Source organism: Triticum urartu, chromosome 7A, assembly GCF_056163025.1.
Source record: "Triticum urartu cultivar PI428250 chromosome 7A, HENAU_Tu73, whole genome shotgun sequence".
Lineage (NCBI taxonomy): Eukaryota > Viridiplantae > Streptophyta > Magnoliopsida > Poales > Poaceae > Triticum > Triticum urartu.
Window position 1 is genome coordinate 153,005,598 of NC_141879.1, and position 19,253 is coordinate 153,024,850.

Here is a 19,253-nt window from a genome sequence, read left to right on the forward strand (position 1 = left end):
AAGTTCTATAATGAAAAATTCCCACTAGTATATGAAAGTGATAACATAGGAGACTCTCTATTATGAAGATCATGGTGCTACTTTGAAGCACAAGTGTGGTAAAAGGATAGTACCATTGTCCCTTCTCTCTTTTTCTCTCATTTTTTATTTGGGCCTTTTCTCTTTTTTATGGCCTCTTTTTAATTATTATTCGTCCGGAGTCTCATCCCGTCTTGTGGGGGAATCATTGTCTCCATCATCCTTTCCTCACTTGGGACAATGCTCTAAAAATGATGATCATCACACTTTTATTTACTTACAACTCAACAATTACAACTCGACTCTTAGAACAAAATATGACTCTGTGTGAATGCCTCCGGCGGTGTACCGGGATATGCAATGAATCAAGAGTGACATGTATGAAAGATTTATGAACGATGGCTTTGCCGCAAATACTATGTCAACTACATGATCATGCAAAGCAATATGACAATGATGGAGCGTGTCATAGTAAACGGAATGGTGGAAAGTTGCATGACAATATATCTCGGAATGGCTATGGAAATGCCATGATAGGTAGGTATGGTGGCTGTTTTGAGGGAGGTATATGGTGGGTGTATGATACCGGCGAAAGGTGTGCGGTTTTAGAGAGGCTAGCAATGGTGGAAGGAAGAAAAGTGTGTATGATCAATGGAATCAACCGTAGTCATAAAGAACTCATATACTTATTGCAAAAATCTACAAGTTATCAAAGCAAAGTATTACGCGCATGCTCCTACGGGGATAGATTGGTAGGAAAAGACCATCGCTCGTCCCCGACCGCCACTCATAAGGAAGACAATCAATAAACAAATCATGATCCGACTTCATCACATAACGGTTCACCATACGTGCATGCTACGGGAATCACAAACTTCAACACAAGCATTTCTCAAATTCACAACTACTCAACTAGCATGACTCTAATATTACCATCTCCATATCTCAAAACAATTATCAAGTTTCAAACTTCTCATAGTATTCAACACACTCATAAGAAAATTTTATTTATTAATCTTGAATGCCTCAAATAATTAAAGCAAATTACCATGCTGTTTTGTAGGACTCTAAAAATAATCTAAGTGAAGCATGAGAGAACAATGGTTTCTATAAAACAAATCCACCGACGTGCTCTAAAAGATATAAGTGAAGCACTAGAGCAAAAACTATATAACTCAAAAGATATAAGTGAAGCACATAGAGTATTCTAATAATTTGCGAATCATGTGTGTGTCTCTCAAAAAGGTGTGTGCAGCAAGGATGATTGTGGAAAACTTACAAATAAAGACTCAAATAATACAAGACGCTCCAAGCAAAACACATATCATGTGGTAAATAAAAAATATAGCTCCGAGTAAAGTTACCAATAGAAGTAGACGAAAGAGGGGATGCCTTCCGGGGCATCCCCAAGCTTTGGCTTTTAGGTGTCCTTAGATTATATTGGGGGTGCCATGGGCATCCCTAATCTTAGTCTCTTGCCACTCCTTGTTCCATAATCCATCAAATCTTTACCCAAAACTTGAAAACTTCACAACACAAAACTTAAAGTAGTCAATCTCGTGAGCTCCGTTAGCGAAAGAAAACAAAACGCCACTTCAAGGTACTGTAATGAACTCATTATTTATTTATATTGGTGTTAAACCTACTGTATTCCAACTTCTCTATGGTTTATAAACTATTTTACTAGCCATAGATTCATCAAAATAAGCAAACAACACACGAAAAACAGAATCTGTCAAAAACAGAACAGTCTGTAGTAATCTGTAGCTAAGCAAGATCTGGAACCCCAAAAATTATAAAATAAATTTATGTACGTGAGGAATTTATCTATTAATCATCTTTAAAAAGAATTAACTAAATATAACTTTCCAAATAAAAATGGCAGCAGTTCTCGTGAGCGCTAAAGTTTCTGTTTTTTACAGCAAGATTAACAAGACTTTCCCCAAGTCTTCCCAACGGTTCTACTTGGCACAAACACTAATTAAACACAAAAAATACAACCAAAACAGAGGCTAGAGAAATTATTTATTACTAAACAGTAGCAAAAAGCAAGGAATAAAAATAAAATTGGGTTGCCTCCCAACAAGCGCTATCGTTTAACGCCCCTAGCTAGGCATAAAAAGCAAGGATAGATCTAGGTGTTGGCACAATAGTAAGATAGATCATTAAAACTCATTTCATATTCTCTACGTTCGCAGCAAGTTTTCTTTGAGGCAAGCAAAAGTAATCAAAAGGGCTAAATTTAATGGGACAAAAGTCCCCAAGATCAACTTTGGGAGGTATAAGTTCCTCCTTTGGCCCTTCGTATTGCACAACCAATTCATCATTATAAGCATTCTTTTGACAGAACTTTGTGAGCCTATACTCAAGAGAATATCCTAGTTCATTATTTTGAATGGCCAAATCATCATTAAGTTCATAAATTCTATCAACTAAAACATTGGTAGGAACCCTTTTTCTAAGATTTTCATTGAAAGCAACATAGTCTAGAGATTGAAAGCGCATTATTTCCTCTTGATCAAAAAGGATAGCCTCTATGGGAGGACAGAAAGCGTCCACCCTATAATGCGCAAAGATTTCTTTAGCCTCTTTTATTATGAATCTGAACTCATGAGCCAAAAAGATAGTAGCGGCACGCTTAACAAAAGAATGCTCAATATTAGAAAATTCTAGGAAAATCCTTTGTATGCAAGGGTGAATGTGCATGAATTGTCTTTCAAGTTCAACTACAAGCATGGAAATAGCGTCAGCAAGACTACTAGTTCGATGAAGGATGGAACTACCCATAGAAGGTAAAGCACTGGCACAAGTAAAGAAATCTTGCATAACTCCTTTTACAATAATATTACCACTACCAATACGGAATTTTTTGTATGTAAGATAGGGGGTTCTTCAGCAGGAGCATCAAAATTTTTCATGATATTATTATTGTCCATATCGACAATAATTTCCCCAATTTCAGACATAACGGTAGAAAGTGCAAAAGGCAAAAGGAGGCAAATAGAGAAAGAGAGGGAGGATAGAGAGAGAGGGGGGGCGAAAAAAACGGCAAGGGTGAAGGTGAAGTGGGGGAGAGGAAAATGAGAGGCAAATGGAAAATAATGTAATGCGGGAGATAAGGGTTGTGATGGGTACTTGGTATGTTGACTTTTGCGTAGACCTCCCCGGCAGCGGCGCCAGAAATCCTTCTTGCAACCTCTTGAGCACTTGCGTTGGTTTTCCCTTGAAGAGGAAAGGGTGATGCAACAGAGTAGCGTAAGTATTTCCCTCGGTTTTTGAGAACCAATGTATCAATCCAGTAGGAGGCCACACACGAGTCCCTCGTACCTACACAAACAAATAAATCCTTGCAACCAACGCGATAAGGGGTTGTCAATCCCTACACGGTCACTTACGAGAGTGAGATCTGATAGATATGATAAGATAATATTTTTGGTATTTTTATGATAAAGATGCAAAGTAAAATAAAAGGCAAAGGAAATAACTAAGTACAGGAAGATTAATATGATGGAAGATAGACCCGGGGGCGATAGGTTTCACTAGTGGCTTCTCTCGAGAGCATAAGTATTCACGGCGGGTAAACAAATTACTGTTGAGCAATTGACAGAATTGAACATAGTTATGAGAATATCTAGGTATGATCATGTATATAGGCATCACGTCCGAAACAAGTAGACCGACTCCTGCCTGCATCTACAACTATTACTCCACACATCAACCGCTATCCAGCATGCATCTAGAGTATTAAGTTCAAGAGAACAGAGTAACGCTTTAAGCAAGATGACATGATGTAGAGGGATAAACTCATGCAATATGAAATAAACCCCATCTTGTTATCCTCGATGGCAACAATACAATACGTGCCTTGCTGCCCCTACTGTCACTGGGAAAGGACACCGCAAGATTGAACCCAAAGCTAAGCACTTCTCCCATTGCAAGAAAGATCAATCTAGTAGGCCAAACCAAACTGATAATTCAAAGAGACTTGCAAAGATAACCAATCGTACATAAAAGAATTCAGAGAAGATTCAAATATTGTTCATAGATAAACTTGATCATAAACCCACAATTCATCGGTCTCAACAACCACACCCAAAAGAAGGTTACATCGAATAGATCTCCACAAGAGAGGGGGAGAACTTTGTATTGAGATCCAAAAAGAGAGAAAAAGCCATCTAGCTAATAACTATGGACCCATAGGTCTGAGGTAAACTACTCACACTTCATCAGAAGGGCTATGGTGTTGATGTAGAAGCCCTCCGTGATCGATGCCCCCTCCGGCGGAGCTCTAGAACAGGCCCCAAGATGGGATCTCATGGATACAGAAAGTTACGGCGGTGGAATTAGGGTTTTGGCTCCGTATCTGGTAGTTTGGGGGTACGTAGGTATATATAGGAGGAAGGAGTACGTCGGTCGAGCAACATGGGGTCCACGAGAGTGGAAGGCGCGCCCAGGGGGTAGGCGCGCCCCCCTACCTCGTGGCCTCCTGGTTGATGTCTTGACGTAGGGTCCAAGTCCTCTGGATCATGTTCGTTCCGAAAATCACGTTCCCGAAGGTTTCATTCCGTTTGGACTCCATTTAATATTCTTTTTCTGCGAAACCCTAAAATAGGCAAAAAAACAGCAATTCTGGGCTGGGCCTCCGGTTAATAGGTTAGTCCCAAAAATAATATAAAAGTGTATAATAAAGCCCAATAATGTCCAAAACAGAATATAATATAGCATGGAACAATCAAAAATTATAGATACGTTGGAGACGTATCAAATACACATAAAAATTGTGAGTAAAATCCATTTACTGCAACCTATCTTTTAAACCCCTTGGGGCCGACCTTGGCGAGCTCGGATTTCACCAGCTCTAAGCTCTTTTACGAGATCTTTATTCTCTTTCTGAGATGTTTGTGCTAAGAACAACAAAATTTTCTGTCAAACGGATATCGATCCTTAATTCGGCCACCCGTGCCCACATTAAGGCTTGGGGGCTACTGGGCTTCATGCTTATCATTTAAAAATATTAAATGGGCACATCGATCCCCTGATATGGTGTTGCCACCCGATCAGTCGCTCGGGCGCTACTGCATTGCCTATTCAATGCAGAAAATTCAAGGTGCTCAGTATTGAGCATGACCCAACTTTGGGCAAACACGTCTTCGGACACCAATAGGTACCATCTGGGACTTATTTAGCGTTGGAGCTCAGATACACTCCGGTGTTGGAGCATGGATGCAGTTCGACATTAGAGCTCGGCTACAAAAGGACACCTCGGATATAGTCCGGTGTTGGAGCATGGATCTAGTTTGGCATTGGAGCTCGGCTGCAAAAGGACACCTCGGATACAGTCTGGCGTTGGAGCTTGGACACAGTCCGGCGTTGGAGCTCGGACGCGATAGAACACCGCCGCATGGGAAACACTTCAAACCCGAGGTGTGGCATAAAATATAATAAGGCATTGATAAAGGCTGATGACTTAAAGGGACTCTTCGGATACCCGACGTGTAAACTCTTCGGATTCCACTTTGGAAATCCTCAAGATCGAAGATGAGAAGATTTGTTGAACCAGTTTTCAAGACCGGTGACTGAAGATGAAGAATGGTTCGGAAGAACCGAGGAGCGTCCCCAACTTGAAGACCAGTTCAGGAGGCTACTGACGGTGTCCTGGACTTGGGGGTACTCACCACGTCGTCTCCCGACCAGGTGGATCGGGACGAGGACCCCCATGGTGGTTCATATCGGGCCAGTTCAGGCAGCCCATGCTGCATACAGGGATTTTCCACAAGACTTGGCGCCCAAGACAAGGACTCTCCTAAACCCTAGGCCTCCGATGCATTATATAAACTGAGGCCAGGCTAGTCAATATATGATCTGATATTCATTAGAACAATCTCGTGTTAGACACATGTACTTTGTAGTTTGTACTACACCCCATATGAATACAATCAAAAGCAGGACATAGGGTATTATCTCTTCGAGAGAGCCCGAACCTGGGTAAAATCCTATGTCCGTGTTACCATCGCTCCAAGATGCCTAGCTTAGCACCCCTACTACGACATATGCCAGATTTAACACCAACAGTCACCACATCTTATGATTAATGAAACAACTTTGACTCTTGAGCATGTTATGGAAAGCTTAGATGCTATCGAAAAGAAAATGCTTACTGAAGACCATATTGAAAACTTGGATAAAAAGATGAATAATTTTGCTACTAAAATTGGGTCAAAAGCGCGAGAAGTTTTTAAGTTGTTGAAAGAAAAGGGGACCATAATTCATGAAAGAATTAAAGAAAGCCCTTCTCGAATTGATAAACTGGACGAGATCTTTAGTAATCTAAGCACGGCTTTTGCTTCCGCTAGAACTATTGAGAAAACTCCCGTAAAAATTGGAAAGATTACTCAAGTTACTAAGAACAAGGGTGCAACTTCTAGTAATAACGGTAAAGAGGATCTTAAGATGATTAGTATTCACCCGGATTTTGTTGAAGATATAAGAGATCCTTTGGGCAAGAATGAATTCTTTAAACTTATTCCTAGGAGTATTGTGATACGTCTCCAACGTATCTATAATTTTTTATTGCTCCATGCTATATTATCTATTGTTTTGGACATTATTGGGCTTTATTTTCCACTTTTATAAATTTTTGGGACTAACCTATTAACCGGAGGCCCAACCCAGAATTGTTGTTTTTTGCCTGTTTTAGGGTTTCGAAGAAAAGGAATATCAAACGGAGTCCAAATGGAATGAAACCTTCGGGACCGTGATTTTCTCAACAAACAAGACCCAGGAGACTTGGACCCTACGTCAAGACACAAAAGAGGAGGCCACAAGGTAGGGGCGCGCCTACCCCCCAAGGCGCGCCCTCCACCCTCGTGGGCCCCCTGTTGCTCCACCAACGTACTCCTTCCTCCTATATATACCTACGTACCCCCAAACGATCAGATACAGAGCCAAAAACCTAATTCCACCGGCACAACTTTCTGTATCCACGAGATCCCACCTTGGGGCCTGTTCCGGAGCTCCGCCGGAGGGGGCATCGATCACGGAGGGCTTGTACATCAACATCATAGCCCCTCCGATGAAGTGTGAGTAGTTTACTTCAAACCTACGGGTCCATAGTTATTAGCTACATGGCTTCTTCTCTCTTTTTGGATCTCAATACAATGTTCTCCCCCTCTCTTGTGGAGAACTATTCGATGTAATCTTCTTTTTGCGGTGTGTTTGTTGAGATCGATGAATTGTGGATACGAGAGTAAGGCAAAGGTATTAGGGATGCCGAGTCCCAAAATGAAAAATGAATTTACTTTATGTTGTCAAATAATAAATTCCTTGGAAAGTGTTGGTATTGAAGGCACCTGTGGATACGGCTAGCCATGGAAAGTGAAAGTATGGTTAAAAAAGAATAAACTTTAATTTCTGTTTGGGAACCACCTATAATATATCTACCATGGAAAGTATTGGGAACTTCTTGACCGTTCTCGTTGACAGGAAAAGTATGCCTCCCAAAATGTTTTTATCTCTATGTTTTTCGCTTTGAACTCTGGCACCTCTACAAATCCCGACTTTCCTCCGCGAAGAGCCTTTCTTTTACTTTATGCAATTTTTTATTTTTTATTTGAGTCTCCATCTTCTCTTATAAAGCACCAACTAGGGGGCACTATGATCGTACTTGAGCATTGGGTGTAGCTAATATGCGAGTGTGTTTCATGAATGGATCAATGATTTAGCATGATGGGCTAGGGATAACTTATTTTAGCGTTGATATTTTGAAAGACATGGTTGCTTGTTGATATGCTTGAGTATTTAAATCTCATGTCAAAACTAGACTACTGCTTTGAACCATATAAAAGTCCAAATGTCCATTCTGAAAAGAAAAGAACATGAGATGAGCATGTTAGGTAGCATTCCACATCAAAAATTCTGTTTTTAACATTTACCTACTCGAGGACGAGCAGGAATTAAGCTTGGGGCTGCTGATAAGTCTCCAACATATCTATAATTTTTTATTGTTCCATGCTGTTATATTACCATTCTTGGATGTTTTACAATCATTTTATATCATTTTTTGGTACTAAACTATTGACATAGTGCCAAGTGCTAGTTGCTGTTTTTTGCATGTTTTTTATATCGCAGGAAATCAATACCAACGGAATCCAAATGTAGCGAAACGTTTTGTGGATTTTTTTTTGGACCATAAGACATCCAATGGGCTGGAGAAGCACCTGAGGGGTGCTTCGAGGGGAGCACAACCCACCAGGGTGTGCCTGGAGGCCCAGGCGCGCCCTGGTGGGTTGTGTCCACCTCGGTTGCCTCCCGAACTGCCTCTTTACTCTATAAAGACCCCAATATTCCAGAAAACCTAGGGGAGTCGACGAAAATCAATTCCAGCCGCCGCAAGTTCCAGAACCACCAGATCCAATCTAGACACCATCATGGAGGGGTTCATCATGTCCATTGGTGCCTCTCCGATGATGCGTGAGTAGTTCTTTGTAGACCTATGGGTCCGTAGTTAGTAGCTAGATGGCTTCCTCTCTCTTGTTTTATTCTCAATACAATGGTCTCTTGGAGATCCATATGATGTAACTCTTTTTGCGGTGTGTTTGTTGGGATCCGATGAACTTTGAGTTTATGATCAGATCTATCTTTTTATCCATGAAAGTTATTTGAGTCTTCTTTGATGTCTTATATGCATGATTGCTTATAACCTCGTATTTCTTCTTCGATATTTGGGTTTTGTTTGGCCAACTTGATCTATTTATCTTGCAATGGGAAGACATGCTTTGTGGTGGGTTCAATCTTACGGTCCTTGATCCCAGTGACAGAAGGGGAACCGACACGTATGTATCGTTGCTATTAAGGATAACAAGATGTGGTCCATTTCTACATAAATAGATCTTGTCTACGTCATGTCATCATTCTTATTTCATTACTCCGTTTCTCCATGAACTTAATACACTAGATGCATGCTAGATCGCGATCGATGTGCGGAGTAATAGTAGTAGATGCAGGCAGGAGTCGGTCTACTAATCTTGGACGTGATGCCTATATAATGATCATTGCCTGGATATCATCATGATTATTTGAAGTTCTATCAATTTCCCAACAATAATTTGTTCACCCACCGTTTGGTATTTTTCTCGAGTGAAGCCACTAGTGAAAACTACGGCCCCCGGGTCTCTTCTTTAATATATTTGCCTTTGCGATCTATTTTCTGTTGCTTTTATTTTCAAATCTATTAAACCAAAAATACAAAAATACCTTGATGTACTTTATTTTATTTGGCATTCGGTCTATCAATTTATTACAACTCTCTCACGTCTGTTTGCCAATTTTGGGCGTCGTTACCCGAAAGGGATTGACAACCCCTTTAATACAACGGGTTGCGAGTATTTGTTATTTGTGTGCATGTGATGTTTACGTAGTATTGCTTGGTTCTCCTACTAGTTTGATAACCTTGGTCTCATCACTGAGGGGAATACCTATCGTCGTTGTGCTGCATCATCCCTTCCTCTTTGTGGAAATACCGACGTAGTTCTAGCAGACATCAGAGGCATAGTTTGCCCATGTCCGGAGATCAGCCAACAGTGATGCGCATTGTCTAGCTCATAGGGGACGAACCACCTAGCGTGCGATGGTGTGGCTAGGCTCCGAGCCATGTTTGTGAAAATGAGTGTAACACCATTCCTTAATTAATACATTCTCATTTCACCCGCAAAAAATAGACGTTTTCAGATATCTACCAGCTATTAGTTACTTAATTGAATCGATGGCTGCATAATTCTGACTTTTGGGGGATTTTCCAGGATATTTTCATACTTCTGATTGTGATTTCTATTTTTTTTTAGATGCATTTATCCGGCGAACGTTCTCTAGGGGTGAATTGCAAAAATGACATGCGTTTTTTAGGGAAATGTCATGTACGGATGGTGAAATTTTCATGTATTGGAAATAATTGCCAGTGTTTTTTTAAATGCCGTGTACTGGATCCAATGGCCGTGCAGGTGTTCGCTGGGACTGCCTTTCCAGTGAACGTTCGCCCATTAGCATTTCTTTTGTTTTTAAGTATATATAGATAGACTAGGGGAGCGAGTTAATTGCATGGAACTACCACACTTCGGCACGTCGTAACGAATTGGTACCACTAGCCACATTTTTTGCAAGCTAGTACCAACTCTCGGCATAAGTGTTGCAAAACGGTCTGACAGCCATATAAGCATGTATTGATAGTGTATCTGATCGAGCGGCCCCTGTTGGGGATATAACTATTGAGTATAAAACGCCCAGGAGGGGCCGGGTTATGATCATGATGATTTACCAGTATTGAAGCCCATGAAGATATAGAGGATGGCGACTTACGAAGGAGACTTAATAAGAAGGCCTAAAGCCCGAAGGAGGATTAGGGCCCATAAATGTAAACCACCATAGGAGTATGACTTGTATTGTAAGATAGGAAAGAGTAGATACCGAGCCGGCCGGGACTCTGTGAACCGCCGGGCGTCAACCTGTGTATATAAAGGACGACCCGACGGCGGTTTAGGGACAAGAAACAACAGATCAAGAGCCAGGTTAAGTGTATTTTCTCCCTGCTCATCGAAACCCTAGCAATACCACCTCCAACTGGATTAGGATTTTACCTTCACCGCAAGGGGCCGAACCAGTATAAACTCCTCGTGTCCTTTGTCCTGATTAACCCCTTTAAGCTAACCTCATCGCGATGGCTCCACGACTAAGTCCTCACACTAGGACATCTGCCGTGACAATTCCACGACAGCCCCACCTGTCAAGTCATACATTGGCCAACCCCCATGCGTCACTGCGCTGACTAGGACGAGGCTGGCATGGTCGTTGTAACTGGTTGGGCCGGGTCGAACCGAGCCACCCGCCGCACTCTCTCTGTCGGTTCACCGCCTCACCCTCATCTCTCCCATTCACCGCCGCTCACCTCGTAGTCCGTCGCCACCACCGCCACGCCATGGTGTTCGAGGATGAGAGCAGCGATGACTACTCCAACCTGCAGTACATCAAATCCTCTAACGACATCATGCAGTATCAGGTCAGTGGTTGAGCTAGGTTTAGGGTTATGGTTTATGATTTGGGGATTTGGTTTTTTGATTTGCTGTTTCTGGAGTATTTTGCTCCTATAGATTCCTACTAGCATTGAAGACTAAGACTACATGGGCATCGAGACAGCACCCCAGGGTCTTTGCATGGAGCATCGGCTGCCAGTTGAGTGTCGTGTAGCCTTTGAAGGATTTGAGACGGGCAGGAGGTTTCTAGTTTGTGCTCAGCCCGTAAGAATCATGCACATATTTTGTTCTTTGTATTAAAATTGGTAGTAACTTCTGTAGGCATTTGCTTAGTCATTTAGTGTAGCCTCTGTTTAGTCATTTAGTGTAGCCTCCGTTTAGTCATTTATTAGTATTGATGATGGTCATTGTTTAATCATTTAGTGTAGCCTCCATTTAGTCATTTAGTAGTACTGATGATGGTCATTGTTTAGTCATTTAATAGTATTGATGCTCACTTGAACAAGTTGTATAGGCATGTGCTCATGCTTTTTTCTGTGTAATTAAATAGGCCACTAGTTGTTACTATTATATTTGGCCAAGAGCTTAGTTAGCAGTGGAGATGTTCATTGTTTAGTAATTTAGTAGTATTGATGCTCACTTGAACATGTTGTGTAGGCATGTGCTCATGCATTTTTCTGTGTAGTTAAATTGGCCACTAGATGTTAGTATTATATTTGTCCAGGAGCTTAGTTAGTAGTGGAGATGCTCATTGTTTAATTGAGGCAAGTAGGTGATTCACTAGAGTAGATGCTCAAAGTTGAGTGCTTCATAGTTGTTGGTCTGTATTGTTTATTGCAGTAGAATTTGTCATGGAGCTTAGGTTGCAGTAGAATTATCATTGTTTAGTTGGCCACATGCCTAGGTTCTAGGTGCTATGTTGTTTCTTGATGTTTAAAATTTTCCCTTTGTAAATTGGAATTCTGTAGAGAGTAACAGTATAAGTGTTTGCTATATTGCAGGAAGGTCAGGATTGTGGTTTTCTTGCGTGGGCTGACCCAGAGTGACCTCCCACAATGCAGAATGCATTGTTGAAGCTTTGGGAAATGTATGAAGACAACAGGAGTGGTAGGAGGAAGGATAACCTGGAGAGTTCACTTACTATTCACCATCTTAAAGAAGAGAAAAAGAAACTGGATGCCAACTATGACAGACTAGTTGAAGATGTTTATCAACTTCTCAATGCTCAGGAGGACAGGGTGCTGCATTTCAGCTGTGTGTAGACTAAGATGCAGAGTGCTAAGGAGAGCGGAGCTGAGGTTACCAGTGCAGCTGTGGCTGGCATGAAGACTGAGATGGAGAAGAAAGAGGCAGAGAACTTGAAGGTGCAAGAGAAGTACGTAGTGCTTACGAACCTAGTAGAAGCTCAAGGCAGTGTCATTAGGAACCTGAAGATGAATCATTTGAAAGAGAAGGAAAAGCTAAGTGAAGACAATAGGAATTTGAAGGTTTAGGTTAATGAATTCATCAATTCTAAGAAAAACTTACTTAAGAGATCTGCAGCTGAACCTTCACATGGGTGATCTCAAGAAGGGACGTGAGAATCTCATTAAACGCAGTGATGAGCTCAAGCTCCAGATTGCTGATCAGTTGAAGGCAGCGAAGAAGGACAAATATAAGTTGAAGGTGATCCAGGACATTTTGGAGGAATGAGCTAGATGAAGATGAAGATGAACTGAGTAGATGAAGAAGAGTATGCTTTGCTAACCTTTTGTGAAGAATGATGGTGTAATGAAGTGTAATGTATGGACCTATTAGTTGTGAACTATGTTGAACTCCAGTATGCTATGATCAATAGCTATGTTGTAATGTAAGAATCTATTAATTATGCAACTATAAGAATCTGTGGTTTGTAAGAATCTATTAATTATGCTCAAGTATGCTATGTTAGATGGTTCAAGTTATATATCTTGATCTATGTTGCTTTGATAGATGGCTGATAGATGTGCTTAAAGTTATATATATCTTGATATATGTTGCTTTGTAAGATGGATGATAGATGGTGGTTGAATTTATATATATATATATATATATCTTGATAGATGGTGGTAATTAGGGTACCCTCGACGTCGAGCCCCCTAGACCCAAGTAGTTTGGTGATTAGGGTTCCCTCAATGCCGAGACCCCCCAAACCCAAGTACTTTGGTGATTAGGGTTCCCTCGACGCCAACACCCCCTAAACCCAAGTATTTTGGTAATTAGGGTTCCCTCGATGTCGAGACCCCCTAAACCCAAGTAGTTTGGTGATTACGGTTCCCTCGACACCGAGCCCCCCCCCCCCCCCCGCCCAAGTACTTTGGTGAATAAGGTTGCCTCGATGCCAAGACCCCCCAAACCCAAGTACTTTGGTGATTAGGATTCCCTCGACGCCGAGACCCCCCAAACCCAAGTACTTTGGTTATTAGGGTTCCCTGGACGCCGAGACCCCCTAAACTCAAGTACTTTGGTGATTGGGGTTCCCTCGACACCGAGACCCCCTAAACCCAAGTACTTTGGTAATTAGGGTTCCCTCAACGCCGAGACCCCCTAAACTATAAGCAAATATCAAACTTACTACAAACAAATATCATATGAAACTAAAAGCAAATATCAAACATACTACAAACAAATATCATGCAAATATCAAAAATAGTACACGTTAAACATTGCTCAGATGCGACTTTGTACACATCATAGCAAACTTAATACTCTTCACAACATACATTGTTCATAGGTAACATTGGTCATAGCTAACATTGTTCATAGCAAACCATACTAGTTCAGAAGCATAACCCAGAAGCACAAATAACTTGCACCATCATGTCACTAAAGTGTTAATATTGGTAGTAAAAAGTGCCATCCATCCAGAATGATTTCTTGGGCCACCGGAAGTAGGAGGGGCACCAGAAGTGGAAGGACCAGAAGATGAAGCTCCATCAGCAAATCTTGGGGCAGTGAAAGGCATTGGAACCCTTGTAGTTGCAAATCTTACACCCCTAGTTGACCTTGCAGCACCAGATCTGGCAGGTGGAGGCTGTGAACTTGCATGTGGCTGCTATGATCTTCTTGTTTACCGTTGTGATCTTGCAGGTGGCTGCTGTGATCTTCTTGTTTGCTGTTGTAATCTTGCAGGTGGCTATTGTGATCTTGCAGGTGGAGTAACTTCAGCTTCATTCCTTGATCTTGCAGGTGCCTTGCAAAAAAGGAAACATGGCAGTTAGTCAAGATTTAAAAAATGCAAACCATTTTACAAGGAGTATTAACAAGGGTTTATCACATGCTTGTTTTTCCTCATAACCAACTCTGGTCTCAACTCTTGCTTGCAGTTGGTGTACCTATGGCCTTGGAGCCCACAATTACTACATGTTATAGTGGCCATTCTAGAACTATCCTTTGGCTTTGGAACTTCAAACCTACCCTTTATCCTCTTCTCTTTCTTTCTTCCTCTTTTCACATGAATTCAGGTGGCTATATGTCTAGTCCAGTTGTCTTTGTCCAATCATGTTCGCCAGGAACATGAAATATCATAGGTTCATCTACTGCCAAGTAAAAAAGGTTTTTTTGAAGAATTTACACATGTAGTCCTTCGGAAATCTTTTTGCCTTGTTAATTGCTGATATTGCATGGTTGCATGGTTGCATGGTATGCCATACAGGTCCCATTTTCTACAACCACATGTATGAAGTTCCAAGTTTACAACATGTGTTTGCTGCCCACAGGTCACTTGCCAATGATTTACGCCAGCTTGAATGGGTTTGCATAATCTGGCCCTTTCATTTTCCACCTCTAGCTTAATTCTCAGCATAATGTGGTGTGATCTCCCACAGAGCTGCCTTTCCTCTCTCTCTCTCTCTATTCCTATGCCACCTCACCATCTGCTTGTCCTTAATACCATAAATCATAGCCCTAATAGGTTGTTTTCCTAAAATCTACGATGTACTTGTTGAACACCTCAAAAACAGGTTGTTAACAACAAATTCTGTTTTGCAGTTAGTGTCAAAAGCATGCCTAGCCCATGTGTGCTTAGGTATTCCACTCAACCACTACCAAGCTTCCTCACTCTCATTTTTTAGATCATTCATTTCAATGTTAACTTGTGTTGGTTATAAGCATAACTGGCATTATCCATGCATTTCTTAAGATCTTTCCCCCTAAACGCAGCATTCTAGGAATTTGCATACAGGTGTCTAAGGAAAAATCTTTGATGACAGCTTGGAAATACTTGATATGTATAAACATGCTATACTTAGCTACTGTAGTACTGAAGCTACTATCTACAACATAACTGATATGTATAAACAGGAAGATGCATGCATACCTTCTGTCTATCAAACATGATAACATAAGGGTCAAAATTTCCAACTTCTCATAGACATATCTCTAGCTGGTGCAAAAACCAACACCAGTTTGTTGTGTCCTCTTGTCCAACAATAGCAAATGCAAGTGGGAAAATATTGTTATTGCCATCTCTGCTAGTGGCAGCAAGGATTTGAGCACCAGTGGTCGAATTAATAAAGAATCCATCAACACCTGTTTTTGCAAGCAAAGAAAAATTTAAGTCACTATATATTACTACTGAACTAACAATGCTATATATGATCCATAAGCACTACTAAACATTGCAAATGTGTGATGTACATTAACAAAGATTTATAAATTTGTCATATACAAGGAAATGTGACATGTTCATTGAGAAAACCGACTAAATAAGGCAAAGAAACACATAACTAACCAATGAATGGTTTGCATCCATTGAGAAAGCCCTCCCTTGCTCCATTTATGCAGAAGAACATAGCATGAAACCTTGGTCTTGGATGTGGTATTTTGTAGTAGGTTTTGGAGTTACTATTGTAACTACAACTCTACTGCCAGTGTGTGTATCCATGATGGTCTGAGCATAATCCCTTAGCCTGGGATATTGCTTCTTGTGCTCTCCTAAAATAGCTTCTACAACAAGGTTTTTGGCCCTATAGGCCATGTGCCTTGGCACATCAACACCATACTTCTCCTGGCAGTTGTCAATCAAAGTGTGTATGCTAGTGGTTGGATCAGACCTGAACAATGACTCATAGGTCTTTGCAAGCCACTTTGCACTAATCCTTGATGTCTCTGTACTGTGTGACGCCCCCGACTTAATCATGCACTAATCATACACACAAATGTGCACGATCAAGATCAGAGACTCACGGGAAGATACCACAACACAACTCTAGACACAAATTCAAACATAAAGTATGTTCGAATTTGTGTCTAGAGTTGTGTTGTGGTATCTTCCCCGAGTCTCTGATCTTGATCGTGCGCATTTTCATGTATGATTAGTGCACGATTAAGTCGGGGGCGTCACATACTGCTAGGGAAAGTGTGTTGCAGCCTCAATTTCTTAATAGAAAATGTCTTTTCCCCTTTGATAACTGCAGCAACTATGCAGAACTGGTAGTGCTCTTGTTTACAACAAGCAATGATCCTTTGGTCTGAGTTTTTGTGATACTTGAAATCTTTGGCCTGTGTAATGTGCAAGATGGTCCAGTTGAGATCACTTATGCGAAAAGAAGGTGAACGTTTGGATCCTCTCCCTCCCACTAGCCGCCTAGTGTGTGCTTCCCGCTGGCCGCCACTCCGGCACCGGTGCCCAACCTCCCCGCCACCGAGTGCCACTCCGGGCCCGGCTTCCACATCCCCTCTCACTCCCCATAGCGTCGGGATCTCGCAGCCCGCCCTCCGTCGTCTCCTCTTTTCATCGCGAAAGGCCGGTGGTGTCCGGGCTTGGCCTCTTGGGCTCGCCGGGATCGGCGCACTCCTCATCCGCCGGCGTAGCCCAGACTGGGGCTGCGGTGCCGGCGTCGGAGGCGTGGCACAGACCGGGCCCTACCCGCAAGGCGCTCTGGAGGCGTCGCCGGGCGCTGTGGCGCCAGTAGGAGGCCGGCGGACTCAAGAGCAGGGCGTCCTCTTCTTCCTCCGAAAGGCGACTGATTCCGCCAGATCTGTATGGGCTCTGCTTCCGGTGTTTTCAGGAGGGTCGTCGGCGGCAGGACTGCACCAACGAGCCGCTCTGCATCCGATGTGGTTTCTCTGGGCATGTGTCTTCCCAGTGCATGGTGTCGCGCAGTCCAATCTCGGCAGAGGAACTGCGTAGGGAGGTCATCGCCAGGGTCTCGAAGGCGCGTCCGACAGATCCGGCGTCGGTGCTTGCGCCGGAGGTGGGGAGGAGACTGATGGAGCCTAGGCAGGACGCGCCTTGGGCGTCGCCCTCGCCAGTTGCGCCCAGTCTCCCTCCCACCATGCCTGTCGGCCTGCCCCAGCAAGCGTGTGCAGAGGTCTGCATTCTTCCGCGCTCAGCAGGGATGGAGGATTTGGAGCGACGCCTACAGCTCACGATGGTGATGTATGTGGGCGGTGCCAGGCCACAGGTCTCATGTGTGGATGCGGCGATCGCCATCTCTGAGCAGCTCGACATCCCAAGGCATCATTTTTCGGTGCACAAATTTCACCCGGAAGACTTTCTGGTAGTCTTTGCGTCGCATGAGGTCCATAACAGAGCGCTGGGGGTGCCGTTCATAGAGCACCAGGCTTTCAAGCTGTTCATCAAGCCATGGTTGCGGCAGGCGCAAGCCAAATCAAAGCTCATGCGAGTTCAGGTAGATCTGATGATTGAAGGAGTGCCTCCGCATGCTTGGTCGAGGGAGACGGCGACGGAGTTATTGGGGAGTTCATGTCTGATTGAAAGCTTGGAGCTGGAGACTACCAATAGAGAGGATCTCTCCCTCTGCAAGCTGCGTGCTTGGTGTGTTGACCCGGACGAGGTTCCTGCCCGCCGTTTGCTGTGGGTGCCTGAACCGCCGGAGATTGTGGTGAAACCGGGGGCTCGTCGCCCCTCCTTTCGCCAGTTGCTGGAGTATCCTACGCTTATTCACATCGGGCGGATACGTGACCATACGCCACCGGAGCTCTAGCAGTGTTCGCCTAGCTCAGATGGTGGGAGCGGATAGAGTGGACTGCCAGACAGCTCTAATGGCAGCATCCAGGGGGAGTGGACCGTGCTCCCCTGGACTCGTGGTGTTTGCGATGCCCGTGGGGCTAGATGGGGTACGTCGGACTTCGCCGGTAGCGGTGGACATGGTCGCTTGTACCAGCAGGTGCTAGAAGGCCGGGTGGGCCCTTCAGACTGGCGGATTCCGCCCATGGTGCCAGGCATGACGACGACTACTACTTTGGGGGCCACGGGGTTGGCCACGGATTGTCGAGACTGACCGGTACGGGTTCAAACCAACGACTGGTGGGGAGACCGTGGGAGACTAGGGTGGTGACAGCTGGCGAGCTGGTCACATCGACGTAGAGAGACAGGGGCACAGAGGATATGGAGATTCGCGATAAACTGGCGAATGAGAGCAGACAGTCCGCCTTCCCTCCGATGATGGAACTGATTCAGCCAATCGAGAGCAGGCGGGCCGCCCTCCCTCCTGTATTGGAGCATTCCCAGCCAATGGAGAAGTCGGGGACTGATGAGATCATGGCCAATGAGGATGGACTAGCGCGGTCTCCTCCTGTCATGGAGCGGGTCCAGCAAATTGGGATGCAGAGGAGAGCTGCTACACAGACAGGATGGGATAGAGATCAGGTTGCCCCAGTGGTGGCGGACCCCGCGCGGTCTGGCCCATGTGAGCAGGCGCTAGGGGGAGAGCGTGTGGTGCCGGCCTCCCTGCCGCTCATCCCGAGGGAAGTGGAGCCAGACCAGGACAGATGCCTCTCTGCAGGATGGGCCCCAGTAGAGGAACTGCTGGCGCCCAATGATTGCGAGTGGCATGTTGCGCCATCGGCCTTGGATGCTACCATGGTGGGGCCTGTAGTGGGACCGGTGGGTGAAAAGACTACGTTGCATGAGATCGACGCACCTAGGCTGCATGTAGTGGAAGTGCAAGCTACCCTGCCCGATCAAAGCTAGGTGGAGACGTGCATGTCATCCAAGGAGAAAGTGGCATTGGGCAATATTAAAACTTTTTGTGCCGGTGTGCTGAAGAAATTAGCGCCCCCCTGCTAAAATAAATTGAAGTGGTCAATGGTGTTCGTCCGGGTCAACATCCATTCACGTCGCGCCGCAATACAAGATCGATCAGCTCCAACTCAAGAAACTCCAAGGCGTCGACGGCTGAGATAGTTCTACTCAAAGCCTTGGCATCGTATCGGATGAGCTTGCAATCA

The 19,253-nt window shown here is 43.8% G+C and overlaps 2 pseudogenes; both read left to right on the forward strand.

Moving 5' to 3' along the window:
• The first annotated feature begins 12,094 nt into the window (after window positions 1-12,094).
• On the forward strand, window positions 12,095-12,731 carry LOC147958694 (uncharacterized; annotated as a pseudogene).
• A 3,302-nt stretch (window positions 12,732-16,033) lies between these two features.
• On the forward strand, window positions 16,034-18,996 carry LOC147958695 (uncharacterized; annotated as a pseudogene).
• The last annotated feature ends 257 nt before the right edge of the window (window positions 18,997-19,253 follow it).